At 40.8% G+C, this 23889-nt stretch overlaps 1 protein-coding gene across 1 annotated transcript in view; it reads left to right on the forward strand.

Annotated features, from left to right (window-relative positions):
- Positions 1 to 287: 287 nt before the first annotated feature.
- Positions 288 to 23889, forward strand: part of mgat3b (beta-1,4-mannosyl-glycoprotein 4-beta-N-acetylglucosaminyltransferase b) — a 53580-nt gene continuing 29978 nt past the window's right edge. The window contains exon 1 of the mRNA XM_058403864.1: positions 288 to 1071. The gene's annotated coding sequence lies outside the window, so the exon portion shown is untranslated. The remainder of the gene's footprint in view (positions 1072 to 23889) is intronic.

Genomic DNA, 23889 nt, shown 5'->3' on the forward strand with positions numbered 1-23889 from the left:
TGATGTAATGATCCTGAAAGACTCTGGTTGTTTATTTGATTATTTATAAATAGTTCAGTGAGGTTTCCAGCTATAACTCATTGCACCAATGTGATACATCATGATTGCAGTGATGCTAGCTGCTCTCATTTATCCGCAATGTGAAAATAATACAGTTTTATACTCTTATAGCTTCATGGCACTCGGTTTCGGTTTACGATGTTGTTGTTTCGGAGTGCACACGCCCCTTTGCCCCACCGCTCCATCCCCTAACCCCCCTTCGCGTTCCCCCACCTCCCATCGTGTGTGTGTGTGTGTGTGTGTGTGTGTGTGTGTTAAGCGACCAAACTGGGAGGAGGAGTCGTGGGCTCGTGCGATGCCCCTTCCATTCCCTTCCCTTCTCTTCCCTCCCTCCCTCTTCTTCGTATTCTTTTCAAGAGAGAATAAAAAAAAAACGGAGCGCGACGGGGGGAGCTGTTGGTGGTGCTGCGCGAGCGGAAAGGCGTCATTTTAGCCCAAATACGAGTCACGCAAAGAGCGGCACGAGCGTCGGCGAACACACGCCGAGCAAAAAAAGCGAAGGGAAGGGGTGGCGCCGGGAAGACGTCAAAAAAAAAGAGAAACAACAACAAAAAAAAAAAAATCGGCGTGCTTTGAAGGGCACGAGCGTCGGTTTCCTGTTCCACTCCGTCCGCATCACCATCACCACCACCATCATCATCATCATCATCAGCAGCAGCAGCAGCAATAACAGCAAAGCAATCAGGATGGCTCCGTCTTCCTCAGTGATCTCCGGCGCGAGGCATCGCCAGGGCTGCGGCGTCGGCGCGCGGTCGCTCGCGGGCGTCGTGTTCACGCGCGGCTGTCAGTGAAGCGCCCTCCCCAAGCTGCAGGTTCGCTCGCGCTTTCTCGCGGAGGATCCGGAGGCAGGCCGCCGTCCCAAATCTCTCTTGAATTTGAACGTAAAGCATGCCACTGTGTCCTGATCACCGAAACGGCAAAGTTTAACCGAGCTGGAAGCAAAACAAAGGCCGGATCTTCTTCGCTTTTAGCTTTCAGTGAATCTCTGGAGACCCCCAAACCGGGCGATGGGTAAGTGTGAGCTCTTTACACACTCCTGTCATTTTACACACACACACACACACACACACACACACACACACACACACACACACACACACACACACACTGCGTCTACTTAGGATGACCGTGCACACGCGCGCCCGCGCATGTGTGTAATTTTCCTAAGCTGTTTGAAATGCAGTGTTACCTTGATTTGAAGGCACACGTGATGGCTGGCACGTGACAATCAACATCAGTTACTTATTACTCTTAATTTGCAAACGAAAAACCCGCGGTTCGAACCTCTAGTGAGCTTCATCAGTCATCGGGAATAAATTGTGGAAATGTTCCAGATGATTCCAGGTTTTCTGAGGTCGAGCTGTGTCTCCTGTCAAAGCAGATACTTCTAAGAAAGCACTATAGCTGCATACAATCCCAAGAGAGGTCTGTGATACACACTTCACATGAGCACAGTGTCAGGGAAGATGTCTCTTTCCTGGTTTGTTTCAGTGTAAAGTAAGTCTTTGTGGACTTGGTGCTTTCTGGGGACTTGGGAACATGACTAGCTGGGAGGTGTGTTTCTGTTGTTGTTTGTTTGTTTTTTTTTTTGGCTTATTTATTTTGAGAGGGAAAAATAACACGTACGATGAGGTACAGGAAAAGCTGCTATAACATAAGCGATATCAGGAACATCCGCGTGAAATGTAGCTATAGACGTTGTTAAAAGGCAATGATGTGTCGTCGATTAATGAATTAAAAAATTACAATCTATGGTGTACGAGGAATAAAATACTCAGTGACATGTCCTAGAAAAGCTTGATTTCTAAATCTGTATATTTTTAGAGCATTTCAAAGGGCGGATAATAGATTTTTCCACAGGCTTTCATAAATGTATAAGTACCCAGTACTCTATGCTTCATATCTTGAATGCTGCCTCGAACTTCCTTCAGTCGTTGTTAGTTGGATCAGTGTTTTTGAAGCATGCTGTTTTGTCATGGAGTTAAAAAAAGCTACCCTTAAGACTTTACCATCACCAATCTTTAGAAGAAAATAATAATGGTATAAAGCAAAGGGAGACTGTGGCTGATTTCTTTCTATCCCAGCCTGTAGATTCACACAGTTTATCTGTGTTGTTAGGTGATGACGCCGAGCGAAACACCCCTACGTATGATTTGTGATATTTTTCAGCCCACTTCGCCGACACGTCCGTGACGCATCGTGAGCCGTGATGGAGAAAACACGTTTGAAATAGAGCCGTGGGTTTAGTGAACATGAACAAGGTGGCTGTTTATCGTCCGAAGCTAAAAGTAGCCAAAGTACACACTGTCCAATCAAACGATGTTTTCTTCTGTGATCTGCTTGGTGCTGAAGGACTTTTCAGATATGAATGAGCTCCTGATTGAATCATTATCCCGCCTGGTTACAAATACGACAGACGTTTCGTTTATTAATCTCACAGTTTTCTGTGAGAAATAGCCCAACAGAATTCATGTGTAAAGCAATTCTTTGTAATGTGTTTAAAGTTTGCCTGGGCCTTTAGGCCATTTGATGCTGACAGTTTTCTAGTGTGGGCCTTCTCAGAGTCTCCAGTCTCAGAGGCTCACTGCTTTGCATAGCTTCAAGGTCTCATAACTCCCAGCACATCTGATCTAGTTCATCAGCTCATTATTAAGCATTTCGTGGGTTGGATGAGATGTGTTCGGAGCTGCGAATCCTTGAAATTGTGCACAGCCCCGGAGTGTAGATCAGAAAAGGTGTGGTAATGGTTCAGAATAAGGCTTGTTTTCCCTCTTAGCCTGACCGCTTGGATCAGCACAGTGATTAAGGGGAAGGAGTTGATGTAGCGATTCCCGCTCTTATGACTAGTGCTTTATTATTTTTTGCACAGTAAAACCAAGAGCTCTTCTATTAAACTTGAATAAAATATTCCCCCGATGGCTCAGAAATGACTCACATTGTTATACTCCGGTACTTTGGGTATCTTAGTTCAGGTTGGTCATCTTTGAATCTGGTTTCTGAAGTCAATCTTTTTGAACACCGCGAGTCACAGGATGGAAAGTACACTGCATTATCATGGTTAAAAGTTTGGGTTATTAGTGAATAAATATGGTTGGTGGTGAAAGTACAAAACTTTTCAGGCTTTCTTAAGAAATGCTAAAATTTGTGATGTGTCTGGACACTAAGTCTTCAGGCTACTGTAGCAACACTAAGAGAGTTTGAAGAGAAGCGAACGCCACTCATGCACAATTCTATTTTATTTGTTTGACATTTCAATACCATTTTACTGACATGCACAGCTGATGGGGATGTAAATTTTAGGCTATTTCTCCTCATTTTACACCTCATACATTAAACAAGGCCTTTAAAGGTGGAATTTGGTGGGCTGGTATTGTGGAAAGCTTTTGGGTTTTGGCCCTGCAGGACTCTGATACTTTTATCTTACGATATCATTTGATTTGAAATGGCCGCCCCAGATGGCACCACAGTTGCCAGTAAATGCTGAATAAAGATTGCTGTTACAACTCTGACGCCTCCAGCTCGTGGTTTGGTTTGGACATCGGAACACATTTTGCGAGAGGCAGTTGGGCAGCAGTGTGCAGATTGATACACAACACATCACCCTTTCTCTCTGTGATGTGACAACCGTCTCTAACCGGGCCTCTGGCAAAGTCTCTCTGGTTCTCCCACCTTCTCTACTGCTGTTCCTGTTTCCCCTGAGGTGTGCTCTCTGAGACTGACAGCTGCATGTAACGCAACCACAACTCCTTTCTTGGAAAAGAAACAAGAGAGGTAAAGCATGGATGGGCGAGGTGAAAGGATAGATGAGAGTGCTCTCCCATGCTGTGCGCGACAAGACCGACTCCTCGTTAATTCTATCAGCAAGGGGTCTGATGCCTCAGAGCCGCTGGAGCTCGAAGCTGAATCTTAAACTTGGCCAGACGAACTCTCGGGCTTTCAAATGTTCAAGTATCTAGACCTGTTTTAGAATAAATGCACGTAAGTGGGATTTCTTCCTGGTAGTCGGCGTTAACTCGTTCATTGCTGTGTAACATTTGCTTTCAGTTTGATCAAGTTAGTTTTGTGTGAATGTTACAACATTCCGTTATGTACATTTGCACTCCAGCGCCTTTGAATTCTCCGTTCTGATTGGTCAGTAATTCCAGATGCAAGACAAATCACAGCTTTATATTAACGCCCAGGTTCAGATACGTTCTAGTTTCTATAGTGGCCGCATTCACAGGGCTGACAAATGGGGAATTAACAGTTTTGGAAGGAGTCTCCAGTGTCACTGCTTTGTAACAGTCCGGTTTCTTATTTTTTTGGAAGTTTTGCAGCACTTAAAAATCTTAAAGACACCATATCTTGTTTCTTGGTAACGTGGCAAGCTGCGATAATAAATATTTAATTGTAGAAATAAACATGAGTCTTTTGAAACTGACACACTTCAGCTGCTGCAGCATAAGTGATAACTTGTTTCTACAACATTAAATGTAACCATTAATGGATAAAAAAAAATAATAATGGCATGTCATTCTTTAATAAATAAAAGTAGCAGTTGATTGATTGCTGTTATGTAATAGGAACAAAGCACTATACCACATGCTGTAAATCCACCTTGTTGTTGATTATTATCCTTAAACGGCAAGCCTTGAAGCGTTTTCATTCTTAACTTAACAAGAACCTGTTTAAATACTTTTTAAGAAGTGAACTGAATTATGAATTAAGGGCTAATCTGGAGATTTAGCTTGTTTTCATTTTCATTTCATACTGTGTTTAATTTATTTGGGTGAGTAAAAATGTATTACGGTATTTTATGCGTTTTAGTAAAGAGAGACTCGTTTGAACACATTTGAACATGGCTAATCACTTCAGGTAGTGGTGCGTTTAGCTGAAGTTACCCATCATTTTTCCTTCCCCTGGTACATGCTCAGCATTCATAATCTCCCATCACTTTTATTAATACGATTCAAAGCCAAGTGTGCTTATATCGCAAAAATCAGATACGTCCTCTAGTGATTTAAAGGCTTAGAAGGCGTAATATGAAGAAACGCCTATTCTCTCTTCAGTAGAAAGGTTAACGTTCATAATTCGGTTAAATAGTTGTGATGAGTCGTTGTGATCTCAATACTGAGCAGAGTGAGTGTGAAGATCGTTGTAGCGGTTATCACGCAGCCCTTTTGTAATGGAAATATTGGCTAAGGATAGAGATTACAGGAGCAAATTCTGATTAAGTAGGTCATTTTTTTTTTTTTGGTCTTGATCAGCAGCGTTTAATGGCGTTGTTGAAAGCAGTGTGTGCTACAGATGGCGGAGATTTCAGAAGGAAGCCTGCTGAGGGGAGATTTCTTCAGCGCAATCAGCAAAAAGCTCCAAATACTGAGGGATTAAAAGCTAGTACCAGAAGACTTTTTCTTAATAATTCTGGAACTCCTGAAGGGTTTAAACCAATGATATAAAAGATTAAAATGTTAAAGCGGCTAAATTTGCCCTGTGTGCTTCTTGAGGTAGCTCAGTATTCGATGTTGGGCTCTGCTACTAGTTGACATGCTATGCTAGCAACGCCATAGCTGTGTGATTGTCTTTTTAATCAAATTATTCTGCTTATGTTTTTCAATTAACAACCTATAGTTATATCCTGTCATGCTTAACAAGAAGTGAAAGCTCTCAAGCCTTAATTAGCATGAAGCAAATCATGGCATGCTAATGCAAGGCTGCTAGTGTTTATTTCTTGTTAGCTGTATTAGCAGCATGGTGCTGTAGATTTCTTTTGGAGCCTCTGTTTCTGTCTGACTTTTCCTCACTAGTATCTGTTTTGTTTTTATTTTCTAACACCACTAGCAATGCTATATAGAGTAGCTCTTGATGGATGGATGGATGGATGGATGGATGGATAAATAGATTCCAAACTTCATGGTAGCTGTGAAGTTGGATCTTAGCTTCCCTTGTCCATGCTGCCAAATGGATAAAGCTGTGAATGTAGTTGCTCTTAAAACCCGAGCTGTGGTTTAAATTAAGAAAATGACTCCGCATGTTGTTGATGCCCCCCCCCCCAAATTCTCTAACATGGACACCATACACCCCGAACCCCCCAAGCCACAGTTGATGGTTAGGGGTTATGATCGTGTGTTATATTACAGATATCATAGTGAACATTATTTATTTCGATGAGTGTCTTTGTATAAGGCTTCTGTTAGTTTAAGCAGTGATTCTTGCCAATATGGTGTTTTAGATTACTTCGAAGTGTTAAGTATGATTACTACAATTTTTTTTTTTTTGCAAGTGTTTTCTTATCTACATTAAGAGCCAGCTGTTGAATGATAGCAGAGGGAGTCTGATTCTGACTGGTTCACAGCACCTGCCCACTGCCCACGCTGTAACCACTCGATTTGATGTTTTATTGAGTGATGAGCTGTTAGGATGTCGAGTGTCAGTCCAATCAACGTTATGGTTGTCAGGTACATGCAAGACATCAGGACTCAAATGATAGACCCCGAACTTTATCGGTAGATGAGGGATAATGCATACATGACTGTTTCGGGTTTGTTATGAACGGCTCACCGACTGTGATGCGATTTGCCAGGCACTTCAGAAATGATGGAACAGCTCCATCAGCTCACACTTGTCCCTGAGCTCTTTCTATATAAGGCACCACAGCTTTCTCTCTCTCTCTCGTTCTCTCACTCTCTCTCCCCCACACACACACACACACACACACACACACACACACACACACACACGTGGACACTCTGTCAAAATCCAGACCCCAGAATAGCAGCCATTCTGCCTGGCTGCCTTTTGTCCTGTACGTGTCACCTTACTGAACATACCTACTTCAGGGAAAATGGTACTGGCCTGGCTTTGACCTCTGTGCGGCATAGACAGAGAGATGGATAATGGAACGTTCCATTTGAGTTCACTTACAGGGACGATGTGTAAATACAAGTCATGGAAAGGAACACACACACACACGAAAACATCAGTTACGAAAAAGGCAGTTCAAAAGCTAACTTTAATCACCTTCTGAAAATCGTCCTTTTTAAGCCACATATAAAGCATGCCAGGCTTTTTTCCTTCCAATAGTGTTTCCGGAAAGCTCTGTTTAGCCCACTGGATGGCCACATATTCTGTCAGAAGGTTTCATTTAGTCGGTGGCAATTTGACAAGCCCCTGTTTATCTTGTGCATGCATGTAAGTGAGTTGGTTTTTTTTTTTGTTTTCTTACTTTGCATAAAAAGGGCTAGTCTTCAAACAATGCAAATCATTTGAAAGTTAAGCCAAAACAAACAAATTGGGTCCACTTTACTGGCGACGTCAGACCAGTGTGAGCGAGAGAGAGAGAGAGAGAGAGAGATCGAGATCGAGAGAAAGAGAGAAATGGAAAGGGTAGGCAGCTGTTCGAGCCTCCGTGCCAGCCAGCTGTCTGCTGCGCTCAATCACTTGAACGAGGGATGAAAAATATAGGAAGGAAGGACAAATAAAGGGCAGACTTTCTTTGGAATGGTTTGCTCAAAATGAAAATGACACATTAGTGAGGCAGCCTGGGAAAATCCATCAGATTTCTGACTTCCAGTAAGTTTTGTTATTATTTTTTTTTTGTACTGCCCGTGACCCACTTTGACACCTTGGCTTTACGAAAATGGAAACGGATTCTGTACAACCATGCAGAAATGTTTTTATTAACTTACTAATTTTGCCTGGCTCATGTTGAGTGAATGAGGTGTCCTGAAACTCCCCACCCCCACCTCTTTGGCACATTCTGGTTCCCTTTTGTTCTCATTTTTCTGCGTGATTTTCTTATTGTACTGATGAAGTTTCCTGTGTCCTGTTATTAGTTATTTGGACTTTGTATATATTTCCACTAAATGATCCTTGGGGTGTTCCTGTATTTTTCTGTGTTTTCATGTTCCCTGCTACTATTATGTACTTAAAATCTCTGTGCATATCTTTTGTATCCAGTTTCTGTGTACTCCTTTTGTCTCAAGTTGTCACATAAGGAGACAATTAAACAATCACAGCTGTAAAATGGGTCAGTCTGCTTAAAGCTGTAAGCGCAGCAGCGACCCGTCAAGTCGAGAGCAGCGACGAGGACCTGGAGACGAGAGACTAGACTAACCTGAATGATGCTTGAGTCTTGGATAGAGCGAGTTGTTGCGTCAATTATGTTTATAGTCTGTTTATTTAAGCATACATGAACTCAATATACTGTATATCTAGAAGCTGCTGTTAGAGAGAGAGAGAGATGGGATTAGAATCTGAAAAACACCGAAAAAATAGCTTGTCGCATTTACTTCATTAAAATGCACACATCGGTTCTGCATGATTGACTTGAGTAACATTTAATCCGAGTAGTTTTCGTATAACCCACATGATTTGAGCTTGTATTTTCAAGGCCATGAATAAAATCATATGTCACTCTCAAACGCAAGCTGAGCTGAGACTCGACCCCACGATGACAGCTTTGCAACAGACACATTATCACTACTCTATACATATGTCTTTTAATCACCTCTCTTCTTTCATTCACATTTCAGTTCTGGTAAATGTGTCGGGTTTTTAAAAACGTAATTGCTACTATATTAGCTGTAGTAGTGTCCGAATATCTCTACAACCCTACTAGTAATACACCAATCAGGAATAACATTATAAGCACTGACAGATGAAGTGAATAACACTGATGATCTCCTCATCATGGCACCTGTTAGTGGGTGGGATATATTAGGCAGTGAGTCAGCATTTTGTCCTCAAAGTTGATGTGTTAGAAGCAGGAAAAATGGTCAAGCGTAAGGATTTGAGTGAGTTTGATAAGGGCCAAATTGTGATGGCTAGACCACTGGATCAGAGCATCTCCAAAACTGCAGCTCTTGTGGGGTGTTCCCGGTCTGCAGTGGTCAGTATCTATCAAAAGTGGTCCATGGAAGGAACAGTGGTGAACTGGCGACAGGGTCATGGGCGGCCAAGGCTCATTGTGGGATGTGGGGGTTGAAGGCTGGCCCGTGTGATCCGATCCAACAGACGAGTTACTGTTGCTCAAACTGCTGAAGAGGTTAATGCGGGTTCTGATAGAAAGGTGTCAGAATACACAATGCATCACAGGTTGTAGCATATGGGGCTGCATAGCCGCAGACCAGTTAGAGTGCCCATGTTGATCCCTGTGCACCACTGAAAGTGTCAACAATGGGCATGTGAGCATCAGAACTGGACCAGGGAGAAATGGAAGAATGTGGTCTGGTTTGATAAATCATGTTTTCTTTTACTTTGTGTGTGTGTCTCTTACCTGTGGAATACATGGCACCAGGATGCACTATGGTATGAAGGCAAGTTCTGCTGAGAAACCTTGGGTCCTGCCATCCATGTGGATGTTACTTTAACGTGTACCACCTACCTAAGCAATGTTGCAGACCATGTACACCCTTTCATGGAAACGGTAGTTCCCTGATGGCTGTGGCCTCTTTCAGCAGGATAATGCGCCGTGCCACAAAGTAAAAATGGTTCAGGAATGGTTTGATGAGCACAACAAATCTCAATCTAATTGAGTATCTGTGGGATGTGCTGGACATACGAGTCAAAAGGGGGACCAACACAATATTAGGCAGGTGGTCATAATGTTATCCCTGATGGGTGTATATCTGAATTCTAATATATCTATTCATAAAACAGTAGGTGAGAAATACCGGGATGACCGTCTGTTTCCTCTGAGATTCTGCACTATCCAGACAATGGACACTGCACTATCCCATAATGCAACAGAAGAGCTGCCCGAATGAAAAATGTCTACGCTCTATTGCAGTTAACCCCCACTTGTTCAACAACACTGGAGTTAATTATTAATATAAGCGTAAGGTTTAAACAAGAACAACTAGTTTTTCTGCAATTATCATGATGGTGTAGGTCACATGACCATGCCAACATGGTGGATGTAGAATATTTAGATAGTATTCATGCTGACCATGTATACTGACCAGTACCTACTGAATCAAACACAGTAGTCACTGGACATGATTTCAGACACACGCAGTTTGTAAATCTAGTACAACTCTACAACATGCTAGAACGTTAAAGCGTCACCATGTCACACTTTAGGCAAATACTATTGATAAACTGTTGTTGTTGTTAGCAGGAAATGCAAATTGTTCCAAAATACAAAAATACTGTACAACCCTAGCAAATTCTCAACACTTGTTGTAAGTGGAAAATTCCTGAAAGTGTTTTCTTTTTTCCCTCCAACTGTGTATAATTTGTCTTGTAGAACGCAGATTTAAAAAATAAATAAATAAATAACGCGCACACAAACTGCCTGCCAAAACGTGTGGATGCTTTGGGGACGTCCTTCCATGGAAAAGGCTTTTTAAAAAAATAAAAAAACAGGAAGGAAGATGCACTGCTGGAGATTTGACTCAACGTGTAGAGTATTTCTGAATAAATAAGAAGCGTAAAATGTTTGAATTAAACCTTACATAGGAATAAGATGCATCATATATAAACAGGAGGACGGGCAGTAAAGCAGGTCACATGTAGGTGGTTTGCTTTACCGATTACTGCCAAGCTGACCGCACTCAGGGGTTTGAAACCAGACTTAGTCATTGTTTATGGGAATGGCTGTTTATATGCGTGATAATGCCTATAAACAGCCATAAATAAATAAGAGGAAAGAACTTCCCTCGATGTTAAGCATGACTATAAATGGATTAAAAGTGCAGGTCTTGCTTGAATCAATTAAAGAATGTAATAGGACGCATCGTCACAACACTCTTTTATTGATTATTTTTCTATAACACACACACAGTTCATTTGTAATCCATAATTATTAGTATTAATAGCATTTGCATGGCATTTGTCAGATAAAAGGATGTTAATTTTGGTGAGATTTTGGTTTTGTTTACAGTAGAATTGTTATATATTCAATGCATAAATGTGCGCTTAAAGTTATTATGATTTAGAATTTTGACTGAAATGAAGCAGGAATAGCCGGGATTCTCGTGCCAATGACTATTGTTCAGAGTCGGAATTCTGTCCGAAAATATTGAAGTACAATATAAGACTTTTTTTTTTTCCTTAGTGAAGTTTGTACAGACCTTTTGTACAGTGTTTGGTCAGTTAAGGTCCGAACAAAGCAAGATGAGTAAAATTGCTTATAAACCAAAGCTAGACGAGGAAGACACAGAAATGATCACTGCAGGAAAGGCTACAAGCGTGAAACGAAGCTCGGACAGTTCAGGAAGGCTAGCGGAACATTTGTTTGCCTCTCTTTTCTTTCCCGAAAGCCTTTTTTTTTTTGTTTCAGCTGAAAGGAAGCCACAGTCCCGGGTCTGTTCACTTCCACAAGCAAACAGTGTAAATCACAGTATCGAATTAAAACCCACACACAGCTGAGTAGTGACCAAAACAGTGGCCTCACTGTGCCGGAGCTGTAATAGCCGAACAGACAACAGCGGCGTGTTTGTCTGTAAATAAAGGACGTGTCACATTCAACTCGCCCTCACACATATTTGTGTTTCAGGGGGTCTCTTTTAGAGTCGATGCCCTGAAGATCAGTTATTTCATAAAACGGCTTCATAAAACGTGAGCCTGCTCATAAGAGAACACATGCTAACGTGTGGGCGGCTCGTCTTTGACTAATCTCGCATGTATGAGTCCAGTCCGTTTAGGGAGTTACGGGTTGTGAAATAGGAGAGCGCTTGAGTCACGTCTTCGGTTTTGTAACGCCTTGACCCAAAAGCGGTGATTTTTGGTCTGTATTTATTTATTTATTTTTTGCTTTTTTGCTTCGACCAGGTGAAAAAAGGCTTTATTTGTTTATTTCTTTTGGTCAGTTTTCCTGCCTACTCGCTTTCTGAATAGAATGGCTAACACCTACGTCCATTAGACTCACTCATGACCACTCACTAAGGGGAATAAATCTTTCTGGAGATGATTAGCTAGAATGTGTGCTGGAATACTCAAATCTGATTGGTCGGAAGGTGCTAATTATTTTTCTGTAAAGAGGCAAACCTGTGGCATACTGTATATTAAAATATTAATAAGATAACTGTTGTAGTTTTATGTACAGAAGGAGTCTCCAGTGTCTGTAGATTTTCCAGGGTGGGCGAGGTGTCCAGATGTTCTCTGAATTTTTTTTTGTCTTATTGAAAAGGAAGGGGGGGGGGGAGGTGAGGGAAAGATCTATATGTGTTTACAGTAGCTGTTGTGATATAATAAATAAAGTGTAAGAAAATAACTGCAATGAATTCGTTTCGCAGATGTCATGTGTACCGGTTGCAAACCACGATGTCATTCATTAACAAACAAAAAACAAACAAAAGAGCTTCCAGATGGTACCAGTTTAAACAAAACTATATTTGTCACTGGTCATTAGTATAATAACACAGTAGTGATGTTTATCTAGAACTTTCTTCTTTACTTTACTTGTTTAAATACACTATGGTTGTGTTGTCTAAAAAGTGTGTTGTGTTAATGCAGGGTGCTTCGTCTGGACAAGTCACTACATTTCAACAGTAATGCTTGGATTAAACTCATTTTTTCAGTGAGGAATTAAAGTGTGGTTGATCTCTGTGCAGTGTGAATAAAGAATGCTTTAGACGTTGCTTCATCATGTTTCTGTCTGAAGACAAGGACCAACTTGCATTTGAATAATGCACTGTGCGCTATTTCTCCAAAATCATAGAACAGTAGGAATGTTGCCTGATTTTATCTTTAAAAACATTGACTTGATACAGTTAGTGTAAATGTACTGGATCAGATTCAATATAATATTGAACCGTTCGGTACGACCCCCACGGTTCAATACGCGTATGTGAACCGCGGTTTTTTTTTCCGGTTTTTCCTTAAAATAATACTAACCATGTGCTTTATTACTCTCTGAACCGCCTGTTTGTGTTTGCCTGCACTGTATGGCTACGCACTGAGACAGACACGCCTCCCCGCGAGTAAATATCCAATCAGTGAGCGCTAAAGTTAGGGGCGGTAACCATGCTAGCGATGCTGGTGTCAGATTTCACTCTCACCCTGGAGAGCGGTGAAGCGAGACAAATATGAGGACGCAGCTCCGTCTTTCAGATCTGTGGTGTGGGGACATTTCGGATTTGTTGTTGATTATGATGCCGATCATAAACACAAAAAATGACTGTGTTTAAGCAGTGTTCCACACGAGTTAGCTACTCAAATGGAGATACTTCCAACATGACCACACATCTGCAGCTCCATCACCCAGAGATATCACTGTGTGGAAGCAGGAGGGCAGAGCAGGTAACACAGGAACCCAAAAACAGTCCCCTATCTGATTCCTTCCAGCATTCAGACACAACTGGTTCAGAGAGACACCAAAAATAATTATAATCCTTTCTTCCTCATATTCAGTTTCTCCCTTCCTTCCTTCCTTCCTTCCTTCCATCCTCATATTCAGTTTCTCCTTCCTTCTTTCCTTCCATCCATCCTCATATTCAGTTTCTCCTTCCTTCCTTCCTTCCTTCCTTCCTTCTTTCCTTCCATCCATCCTCATATTCAGTTTCTCCTTCCTTCCTTCCTTCCTTCTTTCCTTCCATCCATCCTCATATTCAGTTTCTCCTTCCTTCCTTCCTTCTTTCCTTCCATCCATCCTCATATTCAGTTTCTCCTTCCTTCCTTCCTTCCTTCCTTCCTTCCTTCCATCCATCCTCATATTCAGTTTCTCCTTCCTTCCTTCCTTCTTTCCTTCCATCCATCCTCATATTCAGTTTCTCCTTCCTTCCATCCTTCTTTCCTTCCATCCATCCTCATATTCAGTTTCTCCTTCCTTCCTTCCTTCCATCCATCCTCATATTCAGTTTCTCCTTCCTTCCTTCCTTCCATCCATCCTCATATTCAGTTTCTCCTTCCTTCCTTCCTTCCTTCCATCCATCCTCATATTCAGTTTCTCCTTCCTTCCTTCCTTCCATCCATCCTCATATTCAGTTTCTCCTTCCTTCCTTCCTTCCATCCATCCTCATATTCAGTTTCTCCTTCCTTCTTTCCTTCCATCCATCCTCATATTCAGTTTCTCCTTCCTTCTTTCCTTCCATCCATCCTCATATTCAGTTTCTCCTTCCTTCCTTCCTTCCTTCCATCCATCCTCATATTCAGTTTCTCCTTCCTTCCTTCCTTCCTTCCTTCCTTCCTTCCTTCCATCCATCCTCATATTCAGTTTCTCCTTCCTTCTTTCCTTCCATCCATCCTCATATTCAGTTTCTCCTTCCTTCCTTCCTTCCATCCATCCTCATATTCAGTTTCTCCTTCCTTCCTTCCATCCTCATATTCAGTTTCTCCTTCCTTCCTTCCTTCCTTCCTTCCTTCCTTCCTTCCTTCCTTCCTTCCTTCCTTCCTTCCTTCCATCCATCCTCATATTCAGTTTCTCCTTCCTTCCTTCCTTCCTTCTTTCCTTCCATCCATCCTCATATTCAGTTTCTCCTTCCTTCCTTCCTCATATTCAGTTTCTCCTTCCTTCCTTCTTTCCTTCCATCCATCCTCATATTCAGTTTCTCCTTCCTTCCTTCTTTCCTTCCATCCATCCTCATATTCAGTTTCTCCTTCCTTCCGTTGTGAAAGCAACGGTTTCACATATTTCTGGGATTGCCATTTGTGAGAAGGACACGTCCTTCATATTTCTGTGAAATAACACCCCCCCAATTAACTCATCCCTCCACTGTCTTTATCTTCGGCCACACCCGTCTGATATCTTTTGTTTATAGAGCGACAGCCCATTGAGACATCACAGCTCCTGCTCGGCCTCGTCTCTTTCCCCTCGGCAGATTTAATCTCTGCCCCACGTCCCCGCCTTTACCGTACAAAGTGTGTCTTTTTATCAGGTTCCAGTTATGTTTGTTACGCTCACGCTCAAGCTCCTGCTCTCCCGTCACCCTGTCCCTTTGCCCCTTGTCTCGGTTCCAAGGTCTGTCATGTAAATATAAGATACGGACCTCTCTGAAGGAACTGCAGGCACTCTGGCATGCTCCAGCGAGTGCGGAGTGATACTGAAAACGAAACACGGATCGGTTTTTAATATCGTCTGGAAATAGAAGCTGAGCGCGTGCTCCACAGAGGGTGTGCCTAGGCAGACTGGAGTGCAGAAAGCAAAACAAGAAAAAAAAATCTCAGGTGAGTCTGGCTGGAATGTGACGTTAAAGCTGCAGCGCACATCTGTGCACACTGTTCACATGTTAAGAGTCTCTCTGAGTTATAACAGTGGCACACGCTCAACTTGGTGGCATCCTGGATCCTGGCCATTTGTGCCTTTTGAGGAGATTTTAGCAGTCGGATTGAGTTAATAGGGAAAACAAAACGAGGTACGGGCAAGTTTCTTCCTTTGTTTTCTGTTATCTAGCGGAGAAAAAACCCGTGTGTGTGTGATCGCACTGCACCTCATTTTTGTTTGTTTCTTTTTTCTTTTAACCGTCTATACCCGTACAGTCTAAGCTCTGAGAGCTAGGACTTGTCTGATCTGTGTCTTTTCCTGCTTTTAACGAACACTGCAATAAATTAAAGCTGCAATATGTAAAGTTTAAATGTTTTCCTAGACCTGTAATACTAATATCATTTCAACTTTACCTTAGGGGAAAATATATATATATATATATAATATAATACACTATATTGCCAAAAGTATTCGCTCACCTGCCTTGACTCGCATATGAACTTAAGTGACATCCCATTCCTAATCCATAGGGTTCAATATGACGTCGGTCCACCCTTTGCAGCTATAACAGCTTCAACTCTTCTGGGAAGGCTGTCCACAAGGTTTAGGAGTGTGTTTATGGGAATTTTTGACCATTCTTCCAGAAGCGCATTTGTGAGGTCACACACTGATGTTGGACGAGAAGGTCTGGCTCTCAGTCTCCGCTCTAATTCATCCCAAAGGTGTTCTATCAGGTTGAGGTCAGGACTCTGTGCAGGCCAGTCAAGTTCCTCCACACCAGACTCTGTCATCCATGTCTTTATGGACCTTGCTTTGGTCACTGGTGCACAGTCATGTTGGAAGAGGAAGGGGCCAGCTCCAAACTGTTCCCACAAAGTTGGGAGCATGGAATTGTCCAAAATGTCTTGGTATGCTGAAGCATTCAGAGTTCCTTTCACTGGAACTAAGGGGCCAAGCCCAGCTCCTGAAAAACAACCCCACACCATAATCCCCCCTCCACCAAACTTTACACTTGGCACAATGCAGTCAGACAAGTACCGTTCTCCTGGCAACCGCCAAACCCAGACTCGTCCATCAGATTGCCAGATGGAGAAGCGCGATTCGTCACTCCAGAGAACGCGTCTCCACTGCTCTAGAGTCCAGTGGCGGCGTGCTTTACACCACTGCATGCGACGCTTTGCATTGCACTTGGTGACGTATGGCTTGGATGCAGCTGCTCGGCCATGGAAACCCATTCCATGAAGCTCTCTGCGCACTGTTCTTGAGCTAATCTGAAGGCCACATGAAGTTTGGAGGTCTGTAGCGATTGACTCTGCAGAAAGTTGGCGACCTCTTCGCACTATGCGCCTCAGCATCCGCTGACCCCGCTCCGTCAGTTTACGTGGCCTACCACTTCGTGGCTGAGTTGCTGTCGTTCCCAAACACTTCCACGTTCTTATAATACAGCTGACGGTTGACTGTGGAATATTTAGGAATGAGGAAATTTCACGACTGGATTTGTTGCACAGGTGGCATCCTATCACAGTTCCATGCTGGAATTCACTGAGCTCCTGAGAGCGACCCATTCTTTCACAAATGTTTGTAAAAACAGTCTGCATGCCTAGGTGCTTGATTTTATACACCTGTGGCCATGGAAGTGATTGGATCACCTGATTCTGATTATTTGGATGGGTGAGCGAATACTTTTGGCAATATAGTGTGTATATGTATGTGTATGTGTGTGTGTGTGTGTGTGTGTGTGTGTGTGTGTGTGTGTATGTATATATATATATATATATATATATGTGTATATATATATATATGTGTGTGTATATATATATATATATATATATATATATATATATATATATGTATATATATATATATATATATAATATATAATTTTTTTTTTTTTTTTTTTTTTTGTAAATGTTTTTGTAAATGCATTTTTTTTTGCATTTTTAAGGCCCTGAAATGAGCTCACTATTCAGAACAAGCTAAACTGCTTAGTTTGTTTTTCCCCCTAAATGAAATCTTTTATATAAGGGCTTTTAAATAAAGGGTCAATAAACACGGTCAGTTTGTGGTTTAGGTGTGTCCGGGATCTAAAATGACAAAGCACTCCTTCAAAGAAAAAAAAAAAATGCCAATGATTCTGGTAAGTCTTCATATTTTCTGCTTGATAAATCTACCCACATACCATTGTCAAGATATTTAATCTCTTTTAATCTTTTGTGTGTCTTTTCCTGGTCAGAGTAATATGTCCCATTAACACGTCCCTCTCTTCTGTTTTTTTTTTTTTTTTTCGGGCCTTTTCCGAAATTTTGCAAGCCGGTAGATTTTTCACTTCACACTCCGCCAGAGACAACACTCACTCCCCATTGGCTGTGTCCAGATTCCCTGTAATGAGACGGATATGCTAATTAAAGTGTGTGTAGACGGCTAAAAAGAATCCTGGATTAGCTCGAATGTGGAATTTTATTGCCCAAGTAAAGAAACAAGAACTCGTGGGTGTGTTGAACTGGAGGCTGTTGCTGTGAATGCAGGAAAAAAAGTAAGTAATCAAGTAAGTCTGTGTGTGTGTTTGTGTTTTGGGTACAGTGAGGCCTGATTCACACACTGCAGTCAGGGCATCAGATAGAAGGAGAGATGGAGAGAGCAAGGGGAAAGAGAGAAAATAAGAAGTTGAGAAAGGAAGGACAGAGTAGAATGTAGCAATGTGAAGAAGGAAGCAAAGATTAAAAAAAAAAAAAAAAGAAGGAAGGAAGGATAAAGGATGGAAGGAAAGAGAACTTGAGGAAAAATGAGAAAGGAAGGATGGGGAGAGTGAGGAAGGAAAAAAGATGGGAATGAAGGGTGGAAGGAAAAATTTTAAGTGAGGAAGGGTAGAGAGAGGCTTTTTGTTATGTGGGAAAAATCTTGTTATTATGAGGAAAGGAAAGAGGAAGATGGAAGGAAGGAGGGGGGAGTGTGAAGAAGGAAAGATGGTGGGAATAAAAAGGAAGGAAAGAAGAAGGAATAGAAAGTCTGGAAGGGTGGATGGAAAAAGTAAGCAAGGAAGGGAAAAGCTAGAGAGAGACAGAGCAAGAGGGAAAGAGAGGAAGGATAAAGAAGAAAAGTATGAGAATGAAATTGAGGAAGGAGGGTAAAAGAGTGAAGTAGAAATTGAGGAAGGAAGAAGGAAATGGAGAGAGAGGAATGAGAGAAGGAGTCTCATAATTGTTGAGAGACATAAAAAGAGAAGAAGGAAGAGAGAGAAAATGAGGAGAGAGGAAGGAAGGATGGTAGACGGAGAGCAAGAGAGAGAGAGAAAGAAAGCAAGCAAGAGAGAGAGAGAGAGAGAAAGGAAGGATAAAGAAGAAATAAAGAAGGAGAATGAGGAAATAAATATTGACGAAATGAAATTAAGGAAGGAAGTTAAGAGTGAAGTATAAATTGAGGAAGGAAGAAATGCTGATAGAGGAGAGTCTTATAATTGTGGAGATATCAGCTTTTTGGGATTGATCAGACCAGCATCCGGAGCTTAGCATCCACTCAGTGCCTCGTCCACACGATCGCTCACTTCTTCCTAATGTGTTTACCTTCTGTTTTAAATAAAACTGACATGTTTAACTTCCTGAAATCATTCACTTGCCCGTTTCAGGAAGTCAACTGTTTCATCATCTGCACTTTTACTCTGTGAAACTTTTTTTCATCCACTGCTGAGTTCTTTAAAACAACCCCCGTGTTTTCTAAGCGCTCTTATTGATATCCTAATAATCGGTCATTAAATGTAATCATTTACACGCTGACCTTTAAACAGGTCCCAAGAAGGAACGTTGAGTCTCCTATAATGTCCATGCTCAAGAAAACTGCTGTCATTCCATACGTTTCCCTCGAGGCCCCACACCTTTTCTGGGGCCTCTTTACAACACCAGTTACCTCATCACATGCATTGTTCATATTCGTGGCATCATAAATATCATAAATCGCACCACTTCTCAGCCTTGCTAAGGGTTACTATGACCGGGAATAACAGGAAAGCATCTCCATATCCGTCTTCAACAATCCAAACAATTGTAACCTGCTTAATAATAATAATAATAATAATAATAATAATAATAAACCTGAATTTACATTTATAATTAAAAAATAAAATCTCCAGAAAAATCTTTCATATTTGTTACAGAGATGGATTGAACCTTTATCATGTACAGTGATTTGCGAAAAAAAAAGAAAAAATCCCCTCGTTTTTACAAGAGAAATTCTCATTACTATAGAAACAAAAACATCTCAATTCTAGGAGAAACAGTTTTATTACAAGAAAACCTCTTGCTATTGGAAACAAAAACGTCTCAATTTGGAAACTTATTATGATGAAAGGAGCGTCTCATCGTTATGAGAAAAGCATCTCGTTTAGTTTTTTTTTTTTATTTAAAAACATCTTGTTTTTATGAGAAAAGGAATCTTATCTCCGCATCTTATTATGAGAAACGACGTAATTTACATCATAAAAGCTCAGTGTTATTAGCAAACATTCAGTTATCACGAGTTTTTAAGAAAAGAGAGTTTCATTATTTAAAGAAGTATCTTGTTCTTATGAGAGAAATATATTATTACTGTGAAAACAAATTATTTGAAAACATTTTATCAACAAAAGCATCCAGTTTCTGCCAGAAAGCATCTTATTACGAGAAAGCCATCTTATTGTTTGGGAAATGATCTCGTTATTATGAGAAACGTGTCTCGTTTTAATGAGAAAGCATCTCGTTGTTGCAAGAGAAGTGTCTCGTTATTACGGGAAAACATCTCGTTATTACAATCTTTTTATTACGAGGAAAATGGATCTCGTTATTAGGAGACAAAACATCTCTTTATTACAAAAAAATATCTTGTTATTAGCAGAAAAAATAACTTATTACGAGAAAAAAACATCTTGTTATTCCAAGAAAAAATATCTCGCTATTACTAGAAAAGGAATCTTTTTTTTTTTTTTTTTTTTTTTTTTTTTAAAGAGAAAAGCATCTTGTTATGAGAGAAGCATGTTAGAACAGCATATAATGAAATACGTTAAATAAAAAAAAAGGTCTTAAAGTCTTAGGAAGAATGGATGTGATGGAGTGTGTGTGTGTGTGTGTGTGTGTGTGTGGGGTTGATAGACTGAATAATAAGAGAGAAGGAGCCCATTGTATGGACAGAGTAAAGCTCTGATGGAACGAGATATTTGAGCTCGGAGAGGCCAACAAGGCTGGGGGAAAAAAAGGCTCCTTTGTAGACCTGGACCCATACTGGCAGTTTGAGGACAGAAATTTTTGAACACACACACACACACACACACACACACATGTAGTCTGTGCCTGGGTTCAGGAATCTGCCCCACCATGCTGTGAGTGACACACATCGAAGGGGCCACAACTGACGCGAGTTGCCACAGCAATGTGTGTAGACGCTGCGGGTGATTTGGAAAACCTTTTTTTTTTTTTTTTTTTTTTTTTTTTTTTAATGGAGGGTTGTTTTTGGCTCTCCAACATGCACACACATAAAGGAAAAATCTGCTCTATTTGTGTAGTGTAATTTAGTTTTTGTCCTATTAGCATCACTGCAATTCAGCACTGTACTGTTTGCAGTAGTGGTTATATTAATCCTTATTCCAGGCTTAGAAATCATATGTAATGCTATAAGCAGTGTTAAATGCTTTTGCCTTGACATTTACTTTGTAAGTAGCTTCAGCTTGCCCAGCCAGAGAATTTTCACCGTTACATTAAAGGCAGGCTAACGTTAATATACTTTTAACTAGCAGCAAATGCTTTGTAGTTAACTTATCGAGCAGAACTACTGAATTAGGTCTATTATAAACACAGTAATAAAGCAATCTGTGGAAACTTATTACTGTAAACTGTACTAGAGAAGTAGCAACATCCTGTAACTACACAAGTAGAATTTTTACTGTAAATGTAGTAATACAGCCACCTATTGTAATGACGGATGGAGTAGCAAGTGCTGTAAACACAGTAACCCATTAAATTACCGTAACTACTTCAGTAGCATTTCTACTGTTTGTCTTATATAAGCTAACTCATGCAGAATCATTTCTATCTTAAACATAATGCAGCAAAATCATCATGTAACTACTGGCGTAGAAAGTCAATTCTAAATACAATAATACAGCAACCTATGGTAACTCATAGAGAAGCAGTTCTACCTTGAAAAATAGCACAACAACCTACTGTAACTGTCGGAGTAGCATTTTCACCGTAGCACAGCAAACTACCGTAATCACTAGAGTAGCTTACTAGAGTAGCAAACTACCATAATTAGTAGAGTAGCAAGCTACCATCATTACTAGAGTAGCTTAGTAGAGCAACAAACTACCATAATCACTAGAGTAGCAAACTACTACAATTAGTAGAGTAGCAAACTACCATAATCATTAGAGTAGCTTACTAGAGTTGCAAAATGCTGCAATTACTAGAGTAGCAAACTACTGTAATCATTAGAGTATCTTACTAAAATAGCAAACTACCATAATCACTAGAGTAGCAAACTACTATAATCACTAGAGTAGCTTACTAAAGTAGCAAACTACCGTAATCACTAGAGTAGCTTACTAAAGTAGCAAACTACCATAACTAGAGTAACAACCTGCCGGAATTACTAGAGTAACAAACTATCGTAATTCCTAGAGTAGCTTAGTGGAGTAGCAAACTACCGTAATTACTAGATTAGCTGGAGTAGCAAACTAACGGGAATTAATAGAGTAGCGTGCTAGAGTAGCGTGCTAGAGTAGCGTGCTAGAGTAGCGTGCTGGAGTAGCGTGCTGGAGTAGCGTGCTGGAGTAGCGTGCTGGAGTAGCGTGCTGGAGTAGCGTGCTGGAGTAGCGTGCTGGAGTAGCAGGTTTACCCTAAATATAGAAACACAGCAATTTACACTTGCACATTAATTATTCAACAACAATGTACAATAACTGCTGGAATAGCAGGTCTATCGTAAATACACTAATATAGCAACCTACCATAACTACTGGAGTAGTAGATATACCTTATTTATATTTACATAACAGAAACACTGCAACATACCATAAATACTGGAGTAGCAGATTTATGATAAACGCAGAGTGTCTTCAGCAGTTAAGGAAGGTTTGTCTCTTACTTACACATCATATTGTAAATATTGGAGTAGCAGATCTACCAAAAATATAGTCAATCCTTGACCTGATATCGATGACCAAACATATTTCATTCCTAATGTGAATCTGAAAAAACGCTGCCAGTATAACAGATTGTTTTATAATTTCTAGAGTGAGAACAAGAGTGTGTTTGGATTATCTGGAGGGTCACGGCACTTAGTGTTTCCCTTGCTGTAGAACCCTTGAATTTAAGTGTGCTTAGGATCCTCGGTTGGCACTGTCGCCCTCATCTCTTCTCAAGCTGGCATCAAGTAGCATGGCACCAGCTCGAAAGCGTGGCCAAGCGTGATTCAGGAAATGGACAGACGATCAGTGATACACACACACAGATGTACGTCCACTCACTCCAAAGCTGATGCAACCGTTTGCACACACACACACACGCATTCTGGACTTCATTCTTGTCCTCACAGCAAGATTTCTGAGTCAGATCTTATCTCACATCTCATAAATCTCATCTCGCGGCTCTTGCACGTTTCCTGCCGTCACTTGTGGGTGGCATATGATGGGACTGTCATACACTACCAGCTGTCATACGTATAAAAAAAAAAAAAAGACATTAAAACAGAGAAGTAATAATTGGTGCCTTTGTGACGCTTACCAATGATAGTATTTTGTGTGTGTGACATTTTAATGACGGCGTATTTAAATATCATTTAAATCCTAAAGAGCGAGTTGCAAGTTCTGGTTTCTCACTCGATTTCCCAGCAGTATTATCCTGTACGATATGCCTCGTGAGCTCGTAAGATATAACTCATTAGCTGCTTCCTGACTACAGGAAAGGCCATTTTGCTATCACATCAGATAGAGCTGAGGGGTAAAAGAGCTGGTTTTAAATGTCAGAATAGAAAGATGGAAAACGAGAGAGAGAGAGCGAGATTAAAGAAGCTGAATTGAGAGAACAAAGTAAAGCGCGATGTAGATTGGACTGAACACTGAACATAATAACAAAGATGGTTTTTAAACCCCGCTGTTGAATTGTCAAATCTGATTGGTCAGGATGTGTTCATTTTATTAAATTTATTTATTTATTTATTTTTAACATATCAGTCATGACAGCCAGATAAGTGAACAATGTTACGGTTACTACTTTTCTATAGTAAAAGCTTAGATGTACACTTTAGTTGACGCCCTACGTAAACTAAAATATGTGTATGGTTTTCATCTGAGGTTTATTGAGTGTTTTTTAGAAGGAGCCTCCTATGTAAACAAGTTTAGTTTGTCATACACTATGTTGCCAAAAGTTTTGGAACACCCCTCCAAATCCTTGAATTCATGTGTTGGTTTTTCAGGGGTTGAGCTCGGCCCCTTAGTTCCAGTGAAAGGATCTCTTAATGCTACAGCGTACCAAGACATTTTGGACAATTTCAACCTGATAGAACACCTTTTGGATGAATTGGAGCGGAGACTGCAAGCCAGGCCAACACTGGAACGTCTGCCTTTAAGTGCACATGAATTTAATATAGAGTTGCCCCGCCCCTTTGCAGCTAAAACAGCTTCAACTCTTCTGGGAAGGCTTTCCACAAAGTTTAGGAGTATGTTCCTGGGAATTTTTGACCAT

This window comes from Hemibagrus wyckioides, linkage group LG11 (genome assembly GCF_019097595.1).
Source record: "Hemibagrus wyckioides isolate EC202008001 linkage group LG11, SWU_Hwy_1.0, whole genome shotgun sequence".
Classification (NCBI taxonomy): domain Eukaryota; kingdom Metazoa; phylum Chordata; class Actinopteri; order Siluriformes; family Bagridae; genus Hemibagrus; species Hemibagrus wyckioides.